The sequence below is a fragment of the Mirounga leonina genome, unplaced genomic scaffold, assembly GCF_011800145.1.
Source record: "Mirounga leonina isolate KUSES-001 unplaced genomic scaffold, KU_Mleo_1.0 Mir_128, whole genome shotgun sequence".
Classification (NCBI taxonomy): Eukaryota; Metazoa; Chordata; class Mammalia; order Carnivora; family Phocidae; genus Mirounga; species Mirounga leonina.
Genome location: NW_023270320.1, coordinates 22,324,128 through 22,349,613, shown reverse-complemented (window position 1 = coordinate 22,349,613; position 25,486 = coordinate 22,324,128).

The following is a 25,486-nucleotide window of genomic DNA, read 5'->3' as shown; positions in this document are numbered from 1 at the left end:
CTGCTTCTCCCTCTCCCACTCCCCCTGCTTCTGTTCCTGCTCTCGCTATCTCTCTCTCTGTCAAATAAATAAAATCTTAAAAAAAAAAAAAAAAAGATTTTTGAAACACTAAAAAAAATAAATAAATTAAATAAATTAAAAAAAAAGATTTTTGAAACACTGATATGAAAGATAAAGCAAAATGCAGAGTCCTGTCTCACAAGAAGCAAAGGCTTAGAGTTTTGAAGATTGCCTTCGAGGGAGGGACACTCTGACCAAATCTTCGTTTATGCAAATACAGTGTCCCATGTTAAGCCTGGGGGTACATTCCCAGATCCCCACAGGATGCCTGAAACCACGGAGAGTACTGAACTCTAAATAGACTGTTTTTCCTATACAGCCACACCTATGATAAAGTTTAATTTGCAAATGAGGCACAGTAAGAGATTCACGACAGTAACTAATAATAAAACAACAATTATAAGAATATGCTGTAATAAAAGTCACGTGCACGTGCTCTCTGTCTCTCAAAATATTGTAGTGTATTGTATTGTAGTCACCCTTCCTTCTGTGATGCCGTAAGACGGTAAGATTTCATGTGACCAGAAGAGAGGGGAAGACACCAGAGTCGTGACGTAGCGCTCCTCAGGACGTTACTGAAGTAATGACGCTCTGTCAGGAGCAGCGGCTGCCTGTTCTGGTGGCTGACTGCAGGTAACTGAAACCAAGGACGGCAAAATCATGGATAAGGGGGGACTGCTGTAGGCCTTAGACACCACAACAAGAAGGGCATCTCTGCAATGCTCTGTTCCGAGAAGAAATAGCTCTAACAGTGGAAAATGCTATCTGTGTACCATGTTGAACTACTTTTTATCTTGTTCCCTGGAGAGTGTTTTTATTATCTTCTAAGTAAGGACTGAAATTGTTCTGGTCTGAAAACTGTTGCTTGGTGGTTTTGGGGGTTTTTGTGTGTGTGTGTGTGTTTTGTTCTGTTTTGCTTTTGAGGAGCTCTGCTCTTTTCTTTGTTTTTAGTTGTGTATAAGAGACTTGGAACCAAGGACTTGAAGATGAAGTCTCTCTTTTCATGGATGACAGTGAGATGATTATAAGGGGAGCTGGGCCAGGCCCTATTGAGGAAGGAAGCACGGGTCCAGGGAGGGCAGCATTCCGGCCCCGGGAGTTGGTCCGCTTGGCACCCACAACGCTGTTCTCTACCAGGGCCACTCCTGGTAGAAGCATCCCTACATCTGCCTCGGTTGAACAGCTTCATGAGATATGGACAGCAAACAGAAAAAGCCAGAGCAGGAGAGCGACATAGGGGACTTCTGCCCAGAACACATGACACACACATTTGGAGACCAGCGGAAATTCCAGTGAGGGCAGCTGGGGGCTTGCTGGTAGGTGGCATAATATGGGCATTAATATGAATGCGACTTTATTTTGCCACATGAATGAAGGCAGAGTTCCCACTTCCTTGTTCATTTGGGTAAATACTTGGAAGGTTTCTTTTAAATATGAATATCTTATCGGGGGTGGGGGGCAGAGTTCAACAGTTTATTTTATAACATGACATTCTGCCAACATTAGCCACACATCTATTGTTCTGAAGTGGCTTAACAGTTTTGATGAGCTATAACCTAACAGAACTCCCGATGAAGGTCATCGATGACCAATAACATTGGAAGTTAAGGAACTTAGGGGAACAAGCAGGCAAATGAAAGAGAATGGAAATCAGGGTACTCCGGTGGGCACGTCTGTGTCACTGTAGAAGGTCATTGTGACAAATGGGATGCCTGGAAAGCAGAGGGCAGAGGATGGGTACTGAACCTACAGTAAGTATAAATTTCCTTGACAACATTTGGTCTCTGGTTGGTCTGGAATTTATTTTCACCACTCGTCTTTGAGAAAAGCTCACAAATTTTACCTAAAAACAAAAATCCAATAAAAAGATAAGAAGTCTCCAATTCATGGCAAGGCTTGTAATATTTCAAAGTTAACCCTAGCCGCCAGTCAAAGGCCTCCAGAGAGATGGGCCAGCTAAGGAAGGGCAGGGTGCAAACTGATGGTGATGGCAGTTGAGAAGATGTTGATGGGTTATTGGAAAGAGATCGCCTTGCCGTGTCAAACCCTTGCCAGCCATAATTTAAAGGGACAGAAGTCATTAGTTTGCAGCGTTATTCTCTTTGTACCAATAAAACTTGTATTTGTCTTTCTTTGCAAACCTCATTGCTCTGTAACTCAGTGTCAGCCAGTGAGTGAGACCTGTCTTAGTGACAGTGACAACCACAAATTCCAGCAGCATAAATGTTATACACGTGCATCCGGTCTTCTGAAGGTGAATTGAGTCGCGTTGTTTTCCAAACTACACCCGTATTATCAGTTAAATACTGATGATCTTATATAGTCCAAAAGTTTGTAACATTTCATTTTCTAATAAGAGCAATCATGCACTTAACTCAAAAAGGAAACTGAAGTTATATAGCCTCTTGTTTAACTGAATCAATTGTTTGAGATCTGATCACAAAGCAATCAAGGGGATTTTCCTCTGATTTGTTTGGATGCAATTTAGCAGTCAGCTCCTAAGTTTCCTGCCCTTTGGAGAAGAGGTAAATTTAGCTTGAAACACCCAGTTCTACAGGCTGTGTAAATCCAAAGCCCTCGTCATGATTTATGTGAATTACTATGGACTTATGTTCTCATGGTCCACTTCATGGGTGCTGCTCCTGTTATATCCCATCTAAACCCTAATAAGCATTTTTTTTATGTTAACTGATTAAAAAAAATCAATTTCAACAAACATTTGGTGAGACTATAGTACTTTACCAAAAGTGATATTTGGTGGTTATGGAAGGAATCACATTGTATATAATTCAGTCACCCACCTATCTGAATTCTCTTTTCTCCCACTCTATCTGCTGCCTGCCTTTATCTCTCTTTTCCTTTCTTATTTCTATGAAGAGAAAAATAAGCTTCTTTCATAATAATGATACAAGGAGTATAGCAATCACCTTTTTTAAAAAAAAAATGAGAATTGTCATATAACATTGTTAAGTTTAAGATCTAAAACATGTTGATTTTATACATTTATATAAGATGGTTACCATCACAGGGTTAGCTAACACCTCTATCATGTCATATAATTATCATTTCTTTTTTTCCGATGAGAATGATTAAGATCTAGTCTCTTAACAACTTTGAAGTTTAAAATACAGTATTGTTGATTGTAATCACTATGTTGTGCATTAGATCTCCAGAACTTATTTATCTATGAGTTGCAAGTTTGTACCCTTAAGATTTTATTTTTTATTTATTTATTTATTTATTTATTTATTTATTTATTTATTTATTTATTTGACAGGGGGAGAGAGAGAGCACAAGCATAGGGAATGGCAGAGGGAGAAGCAGGCTCACCGCTGAGCAGGGAGCCCTATGCGGGGCTTGATCCCAGGACTCTGGGCTCATGACCTGAGCTGAGGGCAGACGCTTAACTGACTGAGCCACCCAGGTGCCCCATAAGTCTATATCTTTAAACAACATGTCCCCAGTTTCTCCAACCCCTAGCCCCTGGCAACCACCACTCTACTCTGTGTTTTCATGAGTTCAGCTGTTTTAGATTTCACATATAAGTGATATAAAGGAGTTTTGTCTTTCTTTGTCTGACTTATCTCAGCATAATGCCCTCAAGTTCCATCCATGTTGTTGTCACAAATGGCAGGACTTCCTTCTTTTTCATACACAACACACACACATACACATGGTATCTTCTTTATCTGTTCAGCCATTGACAGACATTTGGATTGCTTCCATATTTGGCTATTGTGAATAATGCTGCAATAAACGTGGGAGTGCAGATATTTTTGTGTGTGTGTCCTATTTTCATTTCCTTTGGATATATACCCAGGAATGGTATTGCTGGATTGTAAAGTGGTTCTATTTTTAATTTTTTGAGAAATCTCCAGACTGTTTTCCACAGTGGCTGCACCAGTTTGCATCCCCACCAACAGTGCACAAGGGATCCTTTTTCTTCACATCCTCACCAATACTTGTTATCTCTTGTCTTCTTGATATTAGTCCTTCTGACATGTGTGAAGTGATACCTCATTGTGGTTTTGACTACATCTCCCTGATGATTAGTGATGCTGAGCACCTTTTCATACACCTGTTGGCCATCTCTATGCCTTCTTGAAAAAAATGTCTATTCAGAGCCTCTGCCCATTTTTTAAATTGGATTGGTTGTTTGCTTTGCCACTGAGTTGTATAAGTTCTTTATATATTTTGGATATTAACCTCTTATCAGATATATGATTTGCAAGTATTTGCTCCTTTTCTGTAAATTGTCTTTTCATTTTGTTGATCGTTCGTTTTGCTACACAGGTTATTTTTAGTTTGAAGTAGTTCCACTTGTTGATTTTTGCTTTTATTGCTTTGCTTTTGGTGTCATATCCAAAAAAAAAAAGAAAAAAAAATCATGGCCAAGACCTATATCAAGGAGCTTCTATGTTTCTTTCTAAAATTTTTACATTAGCAGGTCTTATGTTTGTCTTTAATCCATTTCAAGTTAATTTTTGTAAGTAGTGTAAATAAGGGTCAAACTTCATTTTTCTGCATATGGATATCCGGTTTTCTTGGCCATTTGTTTAAGAGACGATCATTTCCCCACTGAGTGTTCCTGGTTCCCTTGTCAAATTAGTATGTTGGGGTTAGCAATCATGGCTTCACTACCCACTAGCTTAGTGACCTTTGGCAAATTGTTAAATCTCTCTGAGGCTTGATTTCCTGAAGTTTCAAGTAGTTGGCATAGTACCTAGTAGATAATAAGATTTAATTTTAATCCGTTTCTCCCTTATTTTAAAACATCCTATATCAACGTCTTAAAAATAAAATAGTACAAAAATCTAATTTTGATGGCCAGGATCATATTAGAGAAACTATATTCTTCCTGGTTGTAGACAGCTTTTCCACTAATTCTTTTGGTTTTTCAAAGTAAACAACAATATTATCTTTACATAATATTGAATTTGCAGGTCAAACTTCCTCTTTTCTAAAAGTTTTACTTATTTCCTCTTTTGTTACTATTTTATGAACTTTCTTATAATGCAAGTCTTTTAAAGTGAGGTAGTTATAATGATGAAAAGAGCTTACATCAAAAACTAATGATGTAATGTATGGTGATTAGCGTAACATAATAAAATTAAAAAAAAGAGTTTAGTACTTTGAATAGCTAGGAAAAGGCTGATTTGAATATTAAAAAAAATAGAGTCAAAGGTAATGGCAGTATTTCAGGAATCAGGAGATGTAAGGGATAATGGCAAGAACTAGGAAGATATCTAAGGAAATCAAAATATATGTTTTTGAAAAAATACTAGCAAAGCCTCCAAAATGGCTCTGTAATATATCTTGGACTATGGTATTATGATTCAGTGGCTCTCAAACACATTCCCCAGACCACCATAGAGAAGGCTACATCAGACACAACTGAGCAGTTGGCAAAAAAAAAAAAACAAAAAACACTCAGATGTGTGCACTCTAATCACAGATATTCTGACTAGTCTGAGATGAGCTTAGAATTTGCATTTTTAAAAGCATCCCAGATAAATTTTGTGCATCCTACTTGGAAATAATGTGCTAATTGGCAGTGACCAAGGAATATTTTTATATAGTTATTAAAATGTATTACATTTTATTTATGTAAAAAAGAAACTCATTTATAATTCTCAAATAGTACCAATATTATCAATTGAAGAAAAATTATCACATGGTTATATTTTTATATTTCTCTGTGGTTTGAAGCAATCTAACTATGTGCAAAGTATCTTACATTAATCATTATTTATACAATACACTTTAAGTTTACTAAGTAACTCTATTTCTGTTCTTTGATTTGTTCTTTATAATAGCCCTCTGGGATAGGTGAGAATAGAAATAAACGTCTACCCTCTTACTATGAAGCTGGCCAACCCCCTTTACTTTCTTATCATATTATCTTACAATTCAAGGTACTCACTCACTGCTTCTAGTTCTCTAAGTACATGATGTTGAATTACATTTTCATGTTTTTTCATATGTGGGTCCAATTCTGAGAATTTCATTCCTGGTCTTGTTTTCATCTATGAAGGACTTCACTCTGCTAGCTTTCCCATTTGGATCAGAAAGACAACCAGAGAGACATGTAATCAGTTCTGCAGCTGCCTGGGGTTATCTGGGAAGCCTTTGGACAGTACCTACATGCACAGAAACTATACTCATGACCTCCCTCTTCAATAGCTCAAAAGAACTCATTTTATTATCCACAAGAATATACAACAAAAGCAAGAACCCAACTTAAACTCTGCACAGAAGCCAAACTATTATCCTCTGGACCAACTATTCTCAAACTTTTTTTTTTTTTAACCTCATCATACATAAAATATGGCAATAGCATGTGGGAGACACACTATTAATTATTTAACTAATAATCTAAAAAAGCAAAGCATTTGCAAATTTTGGCCCTTTAAATATTATTAGTGACAAATTATTTGTCATCTCATATTGTATCTCACAATTAGTCAGGACACCCCAGTGTGCCGCGCCAACCTACTTTTCTCTGTAATCCTTTGTTCCAGATGGAGCAAAAAATCAACAATCTGGTCGCACCACAGGCTTCAGCTTGGGGTGTTAGTTCAGTGACTTAAGAGCAGTCTCCCATGCATACTGTGGCGATTAGACATGGTAATTAGTGATGAATGTGAAAATAGTCTACTTCTTGCCCTTCATTGATGTGGAGACACTGGTAATGCTACTGAGTAAGGAAAACAAAGAAAACAGTCCTCTCATTTGACTACTACACTCAAAACTCTTTTGACACCATCACACGAAAAGATGCTCAACCTCACTCATCATTGGGGAAATGCAAATCAAAACCATGATGAGATATCATTTTCACACCTGTTAGAATGGCTAAAATAAAAACATAAGAAACAGCATGTGTTGGTGAGGATGTGGAGAAAAAGGAATCCTCATGCACTGTGGGTGGGAATGCGAACTGGGGCAGCCACTCTGGAAAACAGTATGGAGGTTCCTCAGAAAATTAAAAATAGAATTACCATATGATCCAGTAATTCCACTATTGGGTATTGAGCCAAAGAATATCAAAGCAGTAATTTGAAAGGATATATGGACCCCTATGTTTATTGCAGCATTATTTACAATAGCTAACATATGGAAGCAACACAAGTGTCTATCAACAAATGAAAGGATAAAGAAGAATTGATACACACACACACGGGAATATTACTCAGCCATAAAAAATGAAGTCTTGCCATTTGCAACAATATAGATGGATTTAGAGATTATAATGCTAAGTGAAATAAGTCAGTCAGAGCAAGACAAATACCACATGATTTTACTCATATGTGGTATTAAAAAAATGAACAAAGTGGGGAAAAAGAGACAAACCACAAAACAGACTCTTAACGATAGAGAAGAAACTGATGATTACCAGAGGGTAGGTGGGTCGGGGGATGGGTGAATTAGGCTGAGAGAATTAAGAGTATACTTGTCCTGATGAACACTGAGTAATGTGTAGAGTTGTTGAATCACTATTTTGCACATCTGAAACTAATAAAACACTGTATATTAACTATACTGGATTTACAATAAAATTAAAAAAAAAAAAAACCTCTTCTGGGCGCCTGGGTGACTCAGTTGGTTGGGCGACTGCCTTCGGCTCAGGTCATGATCCTGGAGTCCTGGGATCGAGTCCCACATCGGGCTCCCTGCTGAGCAAGGAGTCTGCTTCTCCCTCTGACCCTCCCCACTCTCATGCTCCTTATCTCTCTCTTTCTCAAATAAATAAATAAAATCTTTAAAAATAAATAAATAAATAAATACATACATAAATAAATAAAACCTCCTCTGACACCAGCTGTCAATTCTCCATCAAACAATTCTGCAACACCAGTTGGGTGTTCCACAATTCAATTCAGTGTTGACACTCTACTTGTATTTAGCATCAGATCCCACAGATTATTGGCTCAGTCCCACAAGGATGTCCCCACTTCAGATGCCAATTACAAGTCACAGGTTGTCATTTTCACTTCTGAGACTGACTATAAATTGACGTTCCCATGACCCATTCCTTGAGTTTGATAATTTGCTAGCATGGCTCACAGAACTTAGGGGGAACACTTATGTTTCCTAGTTTATAGTATAAAAAAGGATATGATAAAGGATACAGATGAACGCCTAGATGAAGAGATATATAGGGTAAGGTCTGGAAAGGTCATAAGTGTCAGAGCTTCTGTCTCTATGGTGTTGGATTGTGTCACCTTTCTGTTTCATGGACATGTTCTCTGAACTACTGTTCCAGAAGATCTCTGAACTACTGTTGGGATTTGTACAGAGGCTTCATCATGTGGGCATGATTGATTACTAAGTCCATTTCCAGCCCCTCTATAGATTCTGAGGCTCTAAACATAGCTTGGTCCTTCAGGTAACTAGCTCCTATCCAGGAGCCAACCAGGAGCTCACCCAGAGTTGCATCATTAGAACAAAAGATATTCCTATTACCCAGGAAATTCCAAGAGATCTAGGAGCACTCCTATCACTCAGCAAATTACAAAGGTCTTAGTACCTCTGTGTCAGAAACTGGGGTAAAAACTGAATGTTAAAACAAAAGATTCACCTAACACCGCTATTTACAAGGGTTTTAGAAGCTGTGTCAGGAGTTGGATGCAGAGACTGATTATATATCTCTTATTATGTCATAACCATCTAGACACACAGTCTAAAGATGCTGTCATGCAACCTTTGCCAAAAAGTCACTTTCCACTTCTCTAGAGCATCTCATCTATGAAATGGAGACATTTCATCACATGTGAATATTTTCCATCATCATTAAAAAATCATTCTCCAGGGACCCATACTGCCACTTGAACTGCTGTACAAATAATCAAATCTGATTTCTTTTTATCATGTCATACTGAAAATACCCTACTCATGAAAGGACTTCTTTTTTCTTTTTCTTTTTCTTTTTTTTTTTTTTTTACTTTGTATTGTCAATACTAAAAGGTCTACTTGATTATTGTTACTGGTTTCACTATTTAGATCATCCTATTTTAAATTTCCACAGGGTTTCTAATTTTGTATAACATGTAACATTAAATAGTACCAAACTGTTTCAAAATACAATGTATTCCTAATCTAATGATTTATCTCAACATGTGATTTAATTTTTACATGTTTTGTGACTGGATTGAAATAAGTACAGACTCTCCTTAAACAACACTTAAGAGTTTTTTTGTCCAGAGATACTAAGGAATCCTTTGTTGTCCAGAAGTGTTGCTGTCATCTGGGTGGGACAGGACCTTGTTTTCTGTCTCATGGGGGAATCTCATGGTTCTCTTAGATCAGGGAAGTCCTACATGGAGATTTGCATGGAGATTTGATTGTCTATACCTCTCTTTATTTGTCCTCAAGAGAGGAAGGACAGGGGCACCTAGGTGGCTCAATCTTTAAGCGTCTGCTTTTGGCTCAGGTCATGATCCCAGGGTCCTGGGATCGAGCCCCCGATCGGGCTCCCTGCTCCCCGGGAAGCCTGCTTCTCCCTCTCCCACTCGGCCTGCTTATGTTCCCTCTCTCACTTTGTCTCTCTCTGTCAAATAAATAAAATCTTTCAAAAAAAGAGAGAGAGGAAGGACAATAGATCCTTATTTCTGCTTGGGTGGAGAGGAAGCCGACCCTACTCCCTTCCTACACCTGTCTACCCTATAGTTATGAACTCTGAAGGTTTCATTTCTTTTCTTTTTTCTTTCTCCTTCTTTTTTTTTTCCCCTGAGGGGCCAGGAAACATATCAAAAGACTATCATTCTAGGAGATGAGAAATGGTAACTCTTTCTCACTAATCCTGTCTTTTAAAACATTCACAAGGTAGGAAGAAACACTAGCAACTCACAGTTTCCGCCTTCAGAGAATGTTTCACCTGAATGTTCTTTTGCCCCTGACTCTTTCTCTCTCTTCAATCACGCTAGTCTCTGTTCAGCCCATTTTTTCAAGCGCCCACCATCTCTAAATTCAGTGTTTCCCCAGAAAAAAGAAGTCCCAGCAACTAGACATGGGGTTCTTTTTAACATCTGGTAAGCTACAACAGTCTTATGCTTCATCTGGTTGTGGACAAAAATGTTCTATTGTCTCTGAAGTGGACAAATCGGTTATGGCCCATGACTGGGAGTTTTGCCAATTCTTATTTCATTTCCTCACTGGTGAGGGCTGCTGTTGGTTTCTTCCAAAATTATCTAAGAACAATTATACCAGACAAGAGTGAATGACTCTCTAAGACAAAACAGTCTAATCTCGTGTAAGGAGACCCATTCCATTTGTGAACATGACTTGTTCCTACACTAGAAAATGCATAATCTAATGTAATTGAGTGAGGAATGTGGCTCCTTCTTAAGTCTGTTTAAATTTCTGGAGGTAATTATGTTATCTGTAAGTAGGTTTGCTAAACCATCTGAGAAAAAAATGGCACCAGCCCCAAATACACAATTTCAACCAGAAAGCGATGGTGGTGCGAGGGTGTGTGTGTGTGTGTGTGTGTTGGGGGCTGGAGGTGCCTCAGTTCATCCTTAGCCCTACTTGGAATGCAACATTTGGGAAAAAGCATGGGAAAGAAGCATTCTCAGGCCATCATGGATATTTTGGGCAGATTTACTGTAGTCCCTTAAAAGTAAATGAGTTTTGGTAGATGAACAGAATTTCTGTAAACCTGTGACCACCAATTTGCTTATTGTGTAGTGTTGATGATACTGAGATTAAAAATCAATCACACCGCATGACTGCAGCACAGGGAAGTCATATAGCTTTGTATATATACACACACAAATATATGTATATGTGTATGTATGTATTTGTTTTAGAATAAATCGCTTTCTTAACACAGCCAAAATTGTTGATCTTTTTATTCATACCTTATTCCTGGTCACTACTTTGAAGACTATCTGAAGATTTAGGGCTCTCTTGATTTGAAATAATGTTTACAACAGTCCATATCTTTCCAGGGTAACAAATGAACAACAACAAAAAAATTCCTAGCAAAAATGATCTCTATGAGAAACTCAGCAAACCTGTCTCCCAGATAGAGTAACCACCCAAAAGCAGATAAAAAGAATACAGAGAGAAAAACTACTGTCTAGATGTGAGATATTTTTTCTAAATGTGCTAATTTATAGCTTGATCTATCATTTGTATCATTCTTCATTTTCCCCTCTGTATTCTCATCTTTTATATAATTATAAAATCACCTTTATAATCTCCATTTTCCAAATCTTATTGCTCAGTCAACACCCCCCCGCCCCCTTCAACTCCATCTCTTCAGACAAAATGTTCTTGGAGAAATAAAGGGAATAAAAATTCCAACCATTCCAAGTCTCTTCTCCATCTAAATCTGCCATTTAGGGAACTGTTATGTGGGACAGAAGACAAAATTAATGATTTAGATTAGAGAGATAGAGTTTCTTAACTCTAGCAGGTTTTCCTTTTGATACATACTTTCTGGCTTTTTCAAAAAGTCTCATACTGGATAATCATATCCTAGATATTGAACTTGTCAGAGAAGAACAGGTCCAAAAGCATTTGCTTCCCACATTCCAGAATGCACAAGATGACTGACATTTAAAGTGGAGGGTTGTCCTGTTCAATGATGCTTTCCTAACCTGAAGTGGTACCCATATTTGCTGAATGCTATTTAAAAAGCTCTGTCCCTAATATACATGTCCACTGAGAAAGTAGACAAATTAATAGAGGTCAACCATTCCTTAGTTTCCCCATTAAGATTCCTGTGTCTTATTTTTTCTGTTAAAATTTCCTGTTTTGTTACATTTCACCAAAGCCTCAAATATTTGAGAGAAAAAAAATTGGGTGAATAAACCCTCATAATATATTTGTAAATTTAGACACTGCCACATTATTCAGTTTTTACGGTTGTGCACTTTCACCCAGTGTTTCTCAAAAGTATAAGACTGGAAATTTAAGGCAGTGATTCAAAACCTCTGCATGGAGATGCAAAACCTCTGCATAGAGATGCTTTACCATGGTTCCATTTTATTAGCCTCCAGGCTATAAAAAATAGCAGATATATTTAAATTACATCATATACATTAAAATTAATTTTGCTTTGTGAGTTTTGTGATACTTGAAAATTACTGAATTTAAAGCAATAGGATTTAAACTTCCCTCCTTTGTCATTTAAAAATAATCATTTTAATTCATAACATCTCCAATTTATAGCATATTTATAGAACAAGCATATGATTATTTTTAATAAGGAAGGAAATAAAAATAAAGTCAATGATAACATTTCAGTGGCTATTCTTCCCTAAAACTCTTTTTTAAAATTTTTATTTATTAAAGAATATTCAGGCAAATTCAAACTTTTAGACACACAAGATAATATTATACATACTGTTGCTTCTCTGTACATGTATTTATCTTTGTAAATGGTATTACAGTTTTTACCTTTTTTATTTTTATTTTTTTTAAAGATTTTATTTATTTATTTGAGAGAGAGAGAATGAGAGAGAGCACATAAGAGGGGGGAGGGTCAGAAGGAGAAGCAGACTCCCTGCCGAGCAGGGAGCCCGATGTGGGACTCCATCCTGGGACTCCAGGATCATGACCTGAGCCGAAGGCAGTCGCTTAACCAACTGAGCCACCCAGGTGCCCAGTTTTTACCTTTTTTATATCCCCACTTTCTTTCTCTTCTTTCTCTCTTCAGGCACTAAATTAACCAAGTAGTCAGTGTTATCAACTTAGAGTAATTGTTTTAGATCTTGCTTCATTCCAATATAATCAAATATAAACCAGAATCACAAGCATACACACACACACACACACACACACACAGTTACTGTTCACTTTTTAGAAGTGATAACAAATTTTCATATTGACTTCTCTGCTTTTTGCTCTTTTCACTTGAAAATGCATTATGGAAAGTCTTTGTTAACTAGTGCTGCTCTCATTCTTTTTGTGGTTGTATAATAAATATGTGATGTACATACATCACAACTATTTTATGCAGAGAAAGGCCATTTACATTGTTTCCAGTTTTTTAATTACAAATAATGCTGCATTAAGCATTTGTGTACATGCAGTCTTAACATGCAAGGCTTTGTTATAGATCCCCTAAGTGAAGATGTTAAATCAAAGCATATATGTATTTTAAATTTTACTAGACATTGCCTAACTGCATCTCAAGATAGCTGGTATGATGCACATTCTTCAGAAAAGAGAATCAATTTTCAGGCCTCCTTAGCAGTAGGTGATATTTTTCTATTTAATCTTGCTAACTTAATGGGTAAAAATGATAACTAGAATTACCCTTGAATATCCTTTCAAAAATGTAATAGAAATCAGAATGGTTTTATTTTTTGAATTTTTATTTATATCATTTGTTCACTTTCCTATGGAATTCTGGCTTTTTTATTATTATTGGTAACATTATTCCCTAGTTTAATATAAAGCATTTTGAGTAAATATTTTACTCTAGGATCTCATATATCCCAGGAGATAAAATTGATACATTCAATGAGAGCTTATCCTAGGCAATTAAATTATCATAGTTTTCCAGAAAATTCTTCATATTTTTTTGGAAACTGAAGTATAACAGGGAACAAATGGAAAAAGTTATCGACCTCACATTATTGGTAGTGTACCATGAATGAAGATGTGAAAATCATGGCTTCCAAAGTTATGGAAATAAATTAAGATTATCCAAATTAAGACCCTAGGACCAGAGTAAGGGATAAGAACTCTTCTAAATGGTTTGTCCTGTGTTCATAAATATGACAAGTTAAAAATTTTTTTCTCAAATCGCAAACCTAGAAACATCTTTCATGATATTATTTAACAGGGAAACCTTGATCTTATCTGCTATTCTCTTACAATCCTTTTTCTTCCCCAGTTCCCTCCAAAGCCTAGAGTTAAAGCTTGTTGCTTGACTGAATTCTTGGAGATAAAATGTATCCTAGGACACTGAAGAGGAAAAGCAGATCAGTGGCCTCTGACCTTAACACCGCTCACAACTCCATATACAGTTGGGAAAATCTGACCCTTTAAACATAGCTCATGTTGTACTTGGTAGAACTTGTATAAAGATAGTTTGGGAGACTATTTTATAGCTGAGATGTGAGACAACATTACAAGCCAGAAATTACTTTTGATTCCCGGAAATAAATTATGCAACAATCCCTAAAGCTAGTGTCTTCTGAGATTATAGTTCAGCGGCATGAGGCTGATATAAAGACCTCTGACATCTATAATCATTCCGTGACACTTACACATTTCTGAAGATATGTGCTCTTAAAAAAATGTAACAGTTATTCAGCCCATTTTCCAATTCATGGTCCCTGATTTGTGACCGGTTGGGACAGTGTACATTTTCGGAAAGAAATCCTCTTTGAATCAATTTGGGAAAAAGAAAAAGAAAAAGAAAACCATCTCATTTATGAAGACAGTGTGACTTTTTTCTAGCATCTCTACTATTTCAGGGCTCCTACGATTGCAACGGTTTCCACTTTTGACAAATTTTTTTGTAGGAACTTTGTCTCTTTATTGCCACTAAAATGTGTAGAACCTAGTAGTTCTCCATAAATAAATCTCTATTGAATGAATAAATGAACAAGTATTTATTTTAAATAAATAGTAAATAAATACTAAACAAATATTAAATATGAATTTTGTACCTTAAATATGAATATTAAATATTTATTGAATCAATACAGAAGCCAAAGTTCTCATCATGAGCTAAGAGGTGTAAGCCAAATTAATTTCTTAGGTACCAGGCATCAGAAACCAAATCACATAGAAGGGAAGGCTGGAAGATAAGAGCTGTACGCACGCATTACAATCTCGCTGAAACCGAGGGAGAAATCGCTCCAGCATTTTGGCCCAAGTTTGCTATTGTGAATTTCCATAGTTTGTTATGCCTGTCTTCGCTGAGTATCACTGGAAATGCATGATCCTTTATGTGTCTATATTTCTTTTCTTAACTATTTAATTTTAGATATTACATTGGCTATGTTTTAGGGTGTCCTCTTCATTTATTTGTCTTCATTTATTTATTTCCCTCGAAATGTGTACCAGCTTTTGCAACTGGATATCCCAGATTCTATATTCTTATAAGACTTAAAGACTTTTAAGAGTTAAAGACTGTTTTAAAATGCCTGACTAATATTATCCAACGAATATTTTAAAATGTCCATCTAATATTTTTTATTGCCGATGATGTATTAGGTACTGAGGATTTGGAACTATTTACTAAGATAAAAGGAGTTTCATTTACATTATTAATCAGACCTTAAATTGTCCCTTTGTGTATTGTGCATTTAAAATTTTTTATACTGAAAACACTTTTAAAATTTTATATAGGACTTATTAAAAATATCATAGATCACAGCATAGTTTACTAAACCCATTGTAAAAATAATGGCACAGTTTGCTGCCTTTCCTTCTTAAAAAGTCAATCAAGAGTAGGTTAATACTAAAGAAAGAAAAGAAATGATACTTTTGTGATGCTATTTTCAAAATTTAACACATTTAATAATACAGTATTTGAAATATGTCATGGAATGCAGTTTTTAGGGAATTTTAGGGATAGTTTTTTCTAGGTTTAGTTATCTTAGCCATTTTTGGAAAGCTAAAAAGTCCGTGTAAAAACATATCTATTGATTATAATTCCTATATCTTAATCTTTCTTATTCACTGGGTCCTTGAGGACAAAAGCTGTCTATTTCAAACAATTTCTGAGCAGATATTATTGCACTAGGTTTGACAACTTTTAGCTGAGTATGTTTCGCAAAGGCATAGAAACAACCAAAGAAAGTCCCAAGGGGCCAAGGCAGAGGTGATTGGACCTTGTCCACTAAATTTTCCATTCCTTAAAATATTTATTAAGCCCGATTCATGAAGTGAACTTTCTGATTTAGAGAAGCAAAATTAAATCAAACAGGTTATACTTAGACCTATGGCTTTCAGTAAGGCAAGACAAGCATTCTATATGGTAACTGCCATCCGACACAATAAAATATGCCCTTCTTTGTTCACTTTTATAAATTTATATTTTTATATAGATTTAAAATCTGAGATTCAAAATGACTTTAAGAAGGTATAAAGGCAAATATTCAAGTTTTAAATTTTCCTCTGTAGGACTTTTGAAAACACACAGCATGAGTTAACTTCAGACTAAACACTTTATAAAAAATTATCTTGATAAAGAAGAAAAATTGTTTCCTTACAAAATAATATGGCTACTCATTCTATACTTCAATCATATGTAATTATATTAATTTGAGAGCTGCAGGTGTCTATTTTTCTATATAATTTTGTTTATAGATTTCAGAATTATTTGCTCAAGAAAATGCTAAAGAGAAATGGTAAACTCTTTGAAATACATATACTTTGAGAAACTTGTTAAAGTGTGCTCAAAATGCATTAAATTAGAAAATGTTTCCACAGAGAGCTAACAATGAATGGACGAGTAAAGGTAAACAGCTTAAACATTTTTCTTCTAAATTGGTATGATGATGTTACAGAAAAATCTCATTATTTCCAGAAAATACTCTTCATAGTGTAGTCTATTTTTATTTTATTTTGTTTAAGATGTTATTTGTTTATTTGAGAGAGAGAGACAGCGAGAGAGGGAACACAAGCAGGGGGAGTGGGAGAGGGAGAAGCAGGCCTCCCGCAGAGCAGGGAGCCCAATGCGGGGCTTGATTCCAGGACCCTGGGATCATGACCTGAGCCGAAGGCAGACGCTTAACGACTGAGCCACCCAGGAGCCCCAAGTTTGAGCTTTTAAAACAACTTATTTGTTGGTACTTGTAGCTTAGATGAACTCTAAACTTTTTTTTTTTTTTTTTTTTTAGAGAGAGAGAACTGGATGTGGGGGGGTAGAAGGAAGGGGAGAAAGAAGAAAGAATCTTAAGTAGGCTCCATGCTCAGTACAGAGCCCAATGTGGGGCTTGAGGCAGGGCTTGATCTCACAACCCTGAGATCATGACCTGAGCCTAAATCAAGAGTCAGAGTGAGGGGTGCCTGGGTGGCTCAGTTGGTTAAGCGACTGCCTTCGGCTCAGGTCATGATCCTGGAGTCCCGGATCGAGTCCCGGATCGAGTCCCGCATCGGGCTCCCTGCTCGGCGGGGAGTCTGCTTCTCCCTCTCCCACTCCCCCTGCTTGTGTTCCCTCTCTCGCTGTGTCTTTCTCTGTCAAATAAATAAATAAAATCTTAAAAAAAAAAAAAAAAAGAGTCAGAGTGAGCTGACTAAGCCACACAGGCGCCCCTAATCTTCATTTTTTACATAGTGTTTTAGTTTGTAGAATCATACTGAAAATTAGTTCAAGCAGTGTAGTAGTTTTTAAGACCTCAAGGCATATTTATGTGCTAACAAAAGTGTTAGTTTCAAGTAAACCTTTTCATTTGAAATATTTAACTTTACTTACCTAAAGCTATTAACTTGACCATATACAGAAAAAAACTAGAAGTTCAATAGTAGAATAAATGTATAAAAGTAACACAATACGGCATTGTAAAATAGACACATTATTTTCAAAGGTATCAGAAGTTAGTAGTGTTTAAAAATATGTCTATATATCTGATTCTATATTTCTATGTCTCTGTCTATATCATTCATCTATAACTATCCAATTTACAAACTTTTTTTTAATTAGTTACTTCACCTCTCTGTGTCATTAATTCCTCACTTCTAAAATGGTGACAAAGTAGCCATTCGTACTTTGGTGTGAGATTTAATTCAGTTAGTGAATCTAAAACATTTATAGTAGTGTCTGGCTTACCGTAAAGACTCAATAAAGATTTGCTCTTTTAATTATTATTTTTTAGATAGTCAAAGAGTTTTCAAAACCATAGTGAGGACAGACTTTTTCAAATTAGCATTATGATTCATTATGTATCAACACCTTCTTCAGGCTGTGCTTTCCATGTGAGAAAGAAATAGGATTTTCTTCATCACATTCAGTGACTTCCAATAGTAAAAGAAACAGCATGGATTATCACACAGGAAAATGCAGCACAACCTGATGATCTAGCATGCCTCGTCGCGGTTTCTCAAGTGCACCTAATGAAGGAGAATGTGATAATGTGAAAGACATTTCACGCCTTGTAAACATCTGAAAGTGGATTTTACAAGGAAGCCTGTATGTTAAATCAAAGATAGTCATTTGAATCAGTAACCACTCAGTGAGCCATTCTATGCTGAAAAATGATTTTGAGGGAAGGCCTCTACTATGACTAATGCAGAGCACTAATGTGAGAATGAAGTATTCTTTTATTACATGTTTTAAAAAAGGTGTTACTATCATATTATGAGAAGGAATAGCTCTTTGTGTAATTGTTGTCAATGCTGACAGCAGCTTGGTGGCCATATTCAGCAGGCTATGCCACATTATGGAAGTAACTTATGAGCTATGGAATAAAAGCTTAGTTCACCCCCCACCGAAACTTCAAAGCTTTATTGAGATGTAATTTGCAGACATAAAATTTACCTACTTAAGGCATACAATTCAATAGATTTTATAGAGTTGTGCAACTATTACCATGCTCTGATTTTAGAACATTTCATCATCCCAGATAGAAATCCCATATCCATTATCAGTCACTGCAAACACTGCCCTGCATCTATTGAGATTATTGTCATTTCTGTCCCTTAATCTAGTAGTATGGTGCATTACATTGACAGACATGTAGATCTTAACCAATGTTGCATTACTAGGATAATCATTTGTGGTCATTTTATGTAATCCTTTTTATTGTGTTGATCCATTTGCTAGTATTTTGTCGAGTTTTGTGTTTATATTCATAAGGGATATTTTTCTATAGTTTTATTTTCCTGTGATGTCTTTACCTGTTTTGGTATCAGGGTAATACTAGCTTCATAGCATAAGTTGGAAGTATCTTTTTAAATTTTGGTAGAGTTGGTGAAGGATTGGTATTAACTCTTTTTTAAATGTTTGGTAGAATTCACCACTGAAGCCATCTGGACCTGTATTTATTTTTGTGGAAAATTCTCATATTATAAATTCCATCAAATTATTTGTAGGTCTGTTCAAACTTCTTATTTCTTCTTGTCTCAGTTTCGGTAGCTTGCATCTTCCTAGGAATTTTGTCTATTTTGTTGGTATACAGTTGTTCATTATGTTCCTTTAGGATCCTTTTTATTTCTGTAATGTCAGTAGTAATGTCTCCTCCTTCATTCCTGAATTTAGTAATTTGAGCCTTCTCTCTTATTTTCTTAATCAAGTCTACTCCAAATTTTGTCAACTTTGTTGATCTTTTCAAAGAAACAACTTTTGGATTTATTGATTTTTCTCTATTGTTTTTATCTTCTCTATTTCATTTATTTCCACTCAAATGTTTATTATTTCCTTTCTTCTGCTTGCCTTGTGGCTAGTTTGCTCTTAAAAAAAAAAATCTAGCATCTTAAGGTAGAAGGTCAGATAATAGACTTGAGATCTTTTTTAGAATAGATCATAACAATGATTACATTCCCTCTAAGCATTAAATTTTGCTGCATTCTATAAGTTTTGGATGGTATCTTTCATTTTTAGGCATCTCAAAATATTTTATAATTTCCGTGATTTCTTCTTTGATGCATTAATTAGGAGTTCTTATTTAATTTTCACATATTTGTAAATTTTCTAAGTTTCCTTCTGCTTGATTTCTAATTAAATTACAGTAAGAAAACAACCTTTGTGTGATTTCAGTTTTTTAGATTTATTGGGGCTTGTTTTATGGTCTTACCATATGACCCATCCTGGAGAATGTTTCCTGTACATTTTAGAAAAATGTATGTTCCGCTGTTTTTGAGTGGAGTCTTTCATAAATACTGGTTTAGGTCCACTTGGTTTATACTATTTTTAAGACTCCTAATTCCTGCTCAAAGTCCTTTCTAGTTCTATCCATTCTTAAAAATAAAGTATTTGAAGCCTCTGACTATTATTGAATTATCCACTCCTCCCTTCAATTCTGTCAGTTTTTGATTCATATATTGTGCGGTTCTATTGCTAGGTTTATATATGTTTATAATTATGTCATCTTGATGGATTGACTCATTATTTGTAATGTCCTTTTTTGCCTCTAGTAATAATTTTTGTTTTAAAGTTTATTTTATCTTGTATTAGTACAGCTACTTCAGCTCTACTTGGATACCGATGCATGGTATTTATTCTTCCATCCTTTCACTTTAAGTCTGGGTCGTTGAACCTGAAGTGTGCTTCTTGAAGACAACTTACTGTTGGTCATTCTGTCAGTTTCTGCTCTTTGGAGTGTTTAATTCATTACATTTAATGCAAGTACTGGTAAGTTAGGACTCAGGCCTAACATTTTGCTATTCATTTTCTGTGTGTCTTATGTCTCCTTTGTTTCTTTCTAAACCATTTAATGCCTTCTTTTGTATTAAATAAATATTTTCTAGTATACCATTTTAGTTCCCTTGTTTCATTAAATGTTTTTGAGTTATTTTCTTAGTGACTGTCCTGGGAATTATAATTATCTTAACTTAAAACTTTAAACTATATAGTTTGGATTGATAGCAACTTAATTTCAATAGCATGAAAACCCTTAGCTACAATATAGCTAAGCTATAAGCTTTGTTACTCTCCCTTCTCTATACTATTATGGTCATACAAACCATAGCTTTATACATTACAAGCCCATCAACATGGTTTTATAATAATTACTTTATATATCTGTCTCTTAAATGGGTTAGAAGAGGTGTTTTAAACAAAAATACATGTATACTAATTATTTTAATGTAGCTACGTAGTTTTACTGGTGCTCTTTCTTTCTTTCTATGGATTCAATTACTATCTAGTGTCCTTTTATTTCATTCTGAATCACTCCCTTTGTATTATTGGTAGGGTAATCTGCCAGCAGTGAACTTTCTAAGTTTTTATTTACCTTGGAACATCTTAATTTCTCCTTTATTTTGAAGAAACTTCAAAGAAATTTTGGTTGGCAGTCTTTCCCTCTCAGCATTTTGAATATGTTTTTCTTCTATGATTCGAGGTGGAAACCAAATTCATAATTTTGCAGGTTTATATATTATGGTCCCAGCATCATTTGTTGAGAAAACAACTCCTTTCCCATTTATATGTCTTGGCCTCTTTGTAAAAGATTAGTTTACCATAAGTGTTACAATTTATTTCTAGAATCTCAATTCTACTCCACTGATCTATCTTTATGCCACCATCACACTGTCTTAAGTACTGTAGCGTGTAAGTGGTGAAATCAAAACTCTGAGTATGACCTTTGTTCTTCTTAAGATTGTTTGGCTATCCCTTTTGTGATTTCAGTTTTAGTTCTAGCAAAGTAATGCATATTCATAGTTTAAAAAGTCAATTACACACAAATTTACATGTATATATCTAGATTTATCACTTTTAGATTGTATCTCTTGGCATTCTAAAGAAATTGAGCATTTAAATTACATGTATCTACACACACACACACACACACACGTATCCTTCTTTCTTTCCCTCATATAATATATAAAATATGTATGTATATGGTGTGTGTATGTGTGGGTATGGAGATATATGTTTATATACCCCAATTTGTTTCTGGTCAAATCAGTATTCTGTTTACCTTTTTATGGCTACTTAAAATTTATATGCAGTTGAACCATTTTTGTGCAATACACGTTATTTTTTTCTTGAAAACTATTTTGTACTTGGAGGTAAACATTGTGTTTCTCTGCTTAAATTTTCTATGCACATAACAGGAATCTGCCCTAATATCTCTGAAAAACATGCAAACATTTTCAACATGGCCAGAATAGATACTTTATGTTTATTTACTTATATATTTATGTATTTTTTATTATAAAAATCTAATTTCCAGAGTCCCCGATTTCACATTTATATCTTTAACAGGTGTCTTACTAGTCCCACTCCGTGTCATGTTCTGTGATTTTATTTCTTTTTTCCTTGAATGTGTCCCCTCTTCCCCAGACCCCAGATTATAATATATTTTCATTTCGTCTCTCATGTTGGTGACGTGCATTCTCTAGTAGCCCCTTGAGTCAGGGTACATTCAAGGTTAATATTTGCAGTCCTTGTCTTCTGAAAAACGTCTTTACTTAACTGTCACATTTGATTTATGGTTGATTTCATATATAATTGTAAGTTCAAAATCATTTTCTATCAGAAACATGAAGTCTGTGCTCTCTATTCTAGATTGTAGGCATCATATTCTAGGCATCGAGTGTTAGCTGCCATTCGGACTCCTGATTTGCTGTCACTTGTTTTTCTCCCTAAAAATTTTTATCCCTAGTCTTAGTGATTTATGATTTAATATTGAGTCATTGTTCATTCATTATAATGGACACTTGATGCCCTTTCCATATGAAAAATCATGTCTGTGAATACTTTGAAAATTTTTCTTTGATAATTCTTAATGTAATTTCTTCCTCTTGGTTCCTCCTTCTTATGGAAATTCCTGCTTTGAGATATTGATGATTTGGATGGATCTTCTAATTTACCTATCTCTCCAATCAATATTCAAATTTCATTTTCTTTCTGTTCAACTTCAGTGAGTTTACCTTAAATTTACCACCTAAATCTTCTATTGATTTTTCTATCACAGTTTAATTTATATGAAAAATTATATATGTAACTAGTATATGTACACACATAATACATATACACATAACTAATTATATATAGTAGAGACACACAACTAATTACATGAAAGCTTCTTTTATAAAGTATAAATCTTGTTAATTTCATGGCACAACATTTTCCTTTTTTTCTTCCAATATCTCTGAATATATCTATTTTTAGGTTTAATTCCTTTCCTTGAAATATCACAGTTTTCATTGACTACTCTTTATTTATTAGTTTGTTTTGGTTTGGTTGTCTTCCATGTTTAAACTTTCCTAAAAAATCTTGCACTTCTTGGTTCTCACTTTATGTTTAAGAATAAGATAACAAAAAGCAAATATGACCTCACTGATATGAGGAATTCTTAATCTCAGGAAACAAACTGAGGGTTGCTGGAGTGGGGGGTGGGGTGGGAGGGATGGGGTGACTGGGTGATAGACACTGGGGAGGGTATGTGCTCTGGTAAGTGCTGTAAATTGTGCAAGACTATTGAATCTCAGATCTGTACCTCTGAAACAAATAATGCAATATATGTTAAGAAAAAAAAAAAAGAAGAAGAAGAAGGTAGCAGGAGGGGAAGAATGAAGGGGGGGAAATCGGAGGGGTAGATGAACCATGAGAGATGATGGACTCTGAAAAACAAACTGAGGGTTCTAGAGGGGAGGGGGGTGGGAGGATGGGTTAGCCTGGTGATGGGTATTGAGGAGGGCACATTCTGCATAGAGCACTGGGTGTTATGCACAAACAATGAATCATGGGACACTACATCTAAAACTAATGATGTAATGTATGGGGATTAACATAAGAATAAAAAATAAATAAAAAAAGTTTAAAAAATTATAAAAATGAACTCCCTCCAAACATAAATAAACATATGCAAATTAGGTCAAACTAACCTCATTTTCTGAGAAATGATCAACTGCACAGTGAAAATTTAAAAAAAGCTTATGAGAATTTTGTCAAGTCTCTGAAATTCCTATGCATTGGTAATTCAACAAAGAGATGAAAGTGTTTATTATTTTTTTAAAAAAGCATAGAATTAGGATTAAAAGGAAATGGGTTTTAGTCTTTCCACTGACAAAATTCTAGTGACCCTGGAGAAATCATGTAACTTAGTCTACTAGTGTTATTGAAAAGTAAGAGTCTAAAAGTGTTTTTTCCAACTGTAAATATTTTAGAAATGATCATATAAAATCATCTATAAGTCTTCCTTAATTTACAAAATATATGGATGCAATATTTTTGGGCTAGAATTTTTTTTCTCTCATATAGACATAGGAAAATCGGGGATTACACATATACAAAATGGTTACTAGTGGTAGAATATCACTGATATCTGCAAAGTAAAAGTCATTCAATCTTTGCAATTTCCAAATCAATGAATAGCACTCTGAGATAAGCTTTCTTCAATAAAATGCAAGTTACTAATGTATAAAAATTGGAGAGAAAAAAGGGAAGGGTGTCAAGAGTTAAGTTTTAGACCTGGTAAGATAAAGAATTTTTTGGGACATCCAGCTTAAATGTTGAGTAAGCAACTGGATATACAATTATGGCATTCATAGGAGAGATCCAGTTGAAGGTATAAACTTTGGGATTCATCAATACCAAAATCATATTAGAAGCCATTTAGGAATAGGTTTTTGCAAATTACAAATTACTATTTATCTAAATGCATTTGCTTTAAGCTAAAACTGGCACACCTACTGTTCTGATATCCCCACAGTCTATGAAGTTTATCAATAAGCATAAAAGAATATCAAGCTGTCAGAATGCATTGACTTGTTCCAAGCAACTCAGTTGCCAGGCAATAGCTTTCAGTATTTGACTAGGTGACTTAATTACATTTCAAGATGGCTCACCTAATCTAGGAATACAGCAAAGTTCCAACATCTTGACAGAAAAATCTCTGAGATCTCAATGTGATCAATGTTATAAAATTGATAAATATTACCAATTAAAATATTTATACTTGTAACATCACAGTTCATACTTTATTCATTACACACAGGATATCCATACTGGAAGTATTAATATTTGATCCACTAAATCTGCAAAATTGACAGTATTATGTTTCTTGGGATAATGCTTTGTAATATAAATATCCAAAATTTCAAAATTCAGTTATATTTTTTATGCCAAAATAAAAATAAAGATTGCCCTAGCAACATCACACAAAAAGACAAGAACTTAGATGGAAAAAAAGCATTTATCAATTAATAGTACTTGTATTCTGCCTCCCAAATTGTCCAGTGCTACATTCATTACTTCAAAAAGAGAGAGAAAAATAACATCCTCCATCTTTTAGTTATTATTACTGCCTACCAAATTACCCCCAAACTTAGTAGCTTAAAACAATAAGTAATTTATAATGTCACATGGATTGTGCAGGTTAGGGATTAGAGTGATTCTTTTGCTTATGGCCTCAGTTAAGGCCACTCAATGGTACTTCGCTGGTAGATGGGATAGTCTATAGGCTCGAAGATGGTATCAATCAAATGTTTGGCATTTTGGTAGGGATGGCTGGAATACTGGACCCTGAGGGAGACTCTCAACCGGACGGACCATCTACATGTGTTCTCTCCAGCCTGTTGACCGCAAGCATTTGGACTTGTTACACAGCAACTGATTTCCCTCATGGTGAGCATTCCAAGGGAAGCAGGAGGAAATCACATGTTTTTTGTTTGTTTGTTTGTTTGTTTGTTTGGGGCTTTTTTTAGGAAAAAATGAAATTACTTATTAAAAATGCTTACAATATCTGACATCCAGTAGGTGTGCAATAAATGTAAACTACTTCTCTATAATTTCCTTTCTTTCTTTCTTTCTTTCTTTCTTTCTTTCTTTCTTTCTTTCTTTCTTTCT